The 3,875-nt window shown below is 34.5% G+C and overlaps 1 long non-coding RNA gene across 1 annotated transcript; it reads right to left on the bottom strand.

Annotated features, from left to right (window-relative positions):
* Nucleotides 1-913: 913 nt before the first annotated feature.
* Nucleotides 914-2,907, bottom strand: LOC113334025. The gene is made up of 4 exons (XR_003352502.1): nt 2,627-2,907; nt 1,947-2,015; nt 1,323-1,488; nt 914-1,238 (listed from the first exon to the last, which is right to left on the bottom strand). It is a non-coding gene; the product is annotated as an uncharacterized LOC113334025 (long non-coding RNA).
* Between the last annotated feature and the right edge of the window lie 968 nt (nt 2,908-3,875).

Raw genomic sequence — 3,875 nt, 5'->3', positions numbered from 1 at the left:
TCCTTTAACCTTTGGTTTCTTCTTCTAAACCAGGTTAACGACTTAAAGACTTCATTGGGATTGTGAAGCCATACCGATACTATTTTTATCGTAATTGTGTGATCTGATCTTGTTGTTTCTATCGTACGAGTACAATTGTAATAATTGGCTTGAGATTGATAACTCTGATAGGCAAAATAAAAAGTAATCACAAACAAACTTCGTCTCATCGTTTGTGATTCCGCAATTTTTTTTTCGTTGCGTCGATTAAGATTATTGTGAGGTGATTGATAATACTGAGTTGTTCTTCGGGAATATAAGTCTGATATTATTGATTGGTTCCTGTTCACCTTGATTTATCAAAAGACAAAACAAAACTCGTAGGTATATTCGTGGGAGACGGATTTATCTATTATCGTAGACTTTTCTGTGTGATACAGATTTGTTTATTAAAGTCTTCGACTTTGGGTAGTAGCACTCTTAGTTGTGGGTGAGATCAGCTAAGGGAATCAAGTGCGCAGTATCCTGCTGGGATCAGAGGCGTAGGAGCATAACTATACCTTGGATCAGTGTAAGATTGATTGGGGTTCAACTACAGTACAAACCGAAGTTAGTTTGGAGTAGGCTAGTGTTTGTAACGACTTAATACAGTGTGTGTTCAATCTGGACTAGGTCCCAGGGTTTTTCTGCATTTGCGGTTTCCTCGTTAACAAAATTTTGGTGTCTATGTTATTTTTATTCCGCATTATATTTGTTTATATAATTGAAATAATATAGGTTGTGCGTTGTTCAATCAATTAGAATATCCGACCTTTAGGTTGTTGATTTAAATTGATTGACACTTGGATATTGGTCTTTGGTACCATCCAAGTTATCTCTCTTTGATAAAGACTCGTAGATTTTTATTTGCTTGAGAAAAGATCAAATCGAGAGATCGAGATATAAACTCTTTGATATACTTTTATCTAGATTAAGTCTGACTGTCTAGTTGATTCTCTAGAAAATATATTAGAGTTTGTCCATACAGATTGCTAAGCGAAATATTGGGTGTGGTTGTTAGATCCCCGCTTTTTCAACTTTATCACCAGGCGATCGACCTCTCAGTTAGCTTAGTCCTGCAATGGTTATCTCCTTGTTTTGCTATAATGTTGCTTTACCCTGAACTTCTATGAGAAGCAACCAGCATGGAGATAGGAGCTCCCAAGGTACCACCAATATCATACACACAAATAAAATAACCAAGAGCTGGATACAAGAACCTGCAAGCTTTAGCAGATTATTCCTTGAAAAATAATTGAAGTCCAGGAAATATTGCATTATGCAAATAAGGAAAACAAAATTACCAAGTTTGTGGGAGTCTCACAACTGCAACCTTGTTCTCCACTAGTGGGATTTGTACCCCAAGCCTCATTCACATTGAATGCAACGAAAATGAGAATATGGGTTAATTAACTCACAATAGAGTCACAGAAGTCCATGGTGATACAGAAACTCTGCTTTCTCCCAACACTGAAAACAAACGAACATACTTAACCATAAAATTCACATACAACATACGATAGAAAAGCAACTGAATTAATAAAATGTAACTTAATCACTCAACAACACCTGTAATTGTGACAGTTGCAGGCTATTTAGAAACTAAATTAACCAAAGGTTTATTGAAGCACAAATCTTTGTAAACAAGAGCAAGTTGTCGTTTTGAATCAGGCTATTTTTTACCAGATCATAAGGTGAGTCACCTTCTTAGTTCAAACTCAGCAGATTCACAATAATTTAACCATCCCAACTATGGTTGGAAATCAAATACTGCATGTTTCTAGTCATTCAACACTCATTCAGGTATTATTGGGCGGCTTAAAATTCCAAATTAAACAGCTAGACCTCTCCATTACAGACAAATGCTCCACAATCTGAAACACGTTATTAAGAAATGGAATGTTCTTAAGAATGATGAATGCAACAACCTTAGTCCATAAGTCTCTGTTCAGCGTTTTGGCAACCCACCACCAAAGCTATACATGTCCATGTTTGACCTGAAATAATCAAAATATCAAACACATGAAGGATTCATATACCACCTCAACAATTATGGATCGAAAAGCAGAGTAAAATGCAGCCCATCATAATTATTAGAATATGTCCTAACACATCGGGTTTCCTAAAAATCCAATTTTGCTGTTGCTAAAAAAGTTCAATTTTGTTGTCACTAAAAAAATCCAATTCTTTGTAACAATTGACTATATATGCAAAGAACACGATCAATAAAAAAAATCCATTCTTTGTAACGATTCGTAATTCTCAAACACCCATCAACCACATGTGTTCATCACATTAGGGAAATCTTAGTTGTGATGTTGGTAGGGGGTTCATGAATTTGTTCGAACAACTGGTGGGCAGAAGAGAGGATAGCTTGTTACTGGTGTCGTACCCTTTTTATAGCTTCATATCTTTGCTGCAAACTAATTGTATCCCATTTGAATTCATCAATCCAATACAATTATAAAAAATAACAAAATAAATACAATATAAAAAGAGTAAAAATTTCCCCCTTACTTTGGATACAACATAAACCCTAGTTTTGAATTTCAAAAATTAAGATTTCATATTTAATGAAATCCAAATATGATTCAAACCCAAGTTTTACCTTTTGTGGGTTAACAAAATCCTTAACTCAATCCCTCTTGCGAATTTATTATCATCATCTCCCTCTCTTCGGCGTTGTCTTAGTTTGTAACTTTTGAACAACAATAAAAGAGAAAAGTGAACCAAATAGTCAGTGATGCTATTGTTGATTCTATTGTTTCATTACTGTTAATAATAACATGGTTATCGTCGTTGCTACCAGAACAACATGAAGAACGGAGATGGATAAGATGAACAGAAATAACGTGTCCCAAAATCAAATCACAGACCTTGTGAGAAAAACTAATAGACAGGACTGGATTTAGCTTGCGTTAATAACGATTCCGAAAAATTAAATCACAGCCCTCCAATTTCTAGGAGATGTTCAAATCATACAAGATTGCGCCACGTATTGAAGGGTAAAACTATAATCTGCCATTTCAAGTTCTCATCTCAGTCAACCTAAAATTAACTTTTCTCGCGAGAAATTGACCAAACAAACGGATTTGGATGTAAAATATCGAGCAACCCTACATTTGTAAATGGAAAACAAACGGGGATATCTTTTTAAATCGGGTGTAATAATAAGGTACATCTGTTTATAATCCTAAATAGAATGATTCAGTCTTTACATACTTTTTTGGTGCTGAAGCTCTCCAGATATCTTTGTTTGATCTTCAGTCTTCAATCTTCGTGGGTTATTCAGTGATGTATGATACTGAACTACTATTCTCTAATCCTAATCCGAGACTTGACTTAAGTGGACTAGAAATCAAGATATAGTTTTATGCATCTAACATTGACAGCAAGTTTGAGATAGCAAAACTTGAATACACACTTTTATTGGGCCAACCGAGCGAAGCGAGGGATGACCTTTATATGACCACTTTTTTGTAAATTGTAAGTGATCAATTGGCACAAAAAGATTGGATTTGGTGTAACCAAACTTTTGGTGGTCGTTTTTTCACTAGAAAAATTGTCCCTCCCTTTTAGTCCAATTACGATAACTTAGGGGTATAATTGGAAAACAAACTTTAATATAACATATCTAAAAATCCGTCCCTTGGAATTTTACAAATTTTATCTCGTTGGAAAGGTTATAAAATAATCTACGCAACGAGTACAAACAATAATATCAAATTTAGAGTTTGCACAAAAAATTCGGAGGTATTTATCATTTTAGGCACAATTTTAGAAAATTAAATGTATATCCATTATGCAAAACACCACAAAGGATACATAATACTTTATGTAGCCATATTTTGGTTTAC

This window comes from Papaver somniferum, chromosome 1 (assembly GCF_003573695.1).
Source record: "Papaver somniferum cultivar HN1 chromosome 1, ASM357369v1, whole genome shotgun sequence".
Classification (NCBI taxonomy): domain Eukaryota; kingdom Viridiplantae; phylum Streptophyta; class Magnoliopsida; order Ranunculales; family Papaveraceae; genus Papaver; species Papaver somniferum.
The sequence above is the reverse complement of the archived record's forward strand: the minus strand, read 5'-3'. Positions and strand labels throughout refer to the sequence as shown.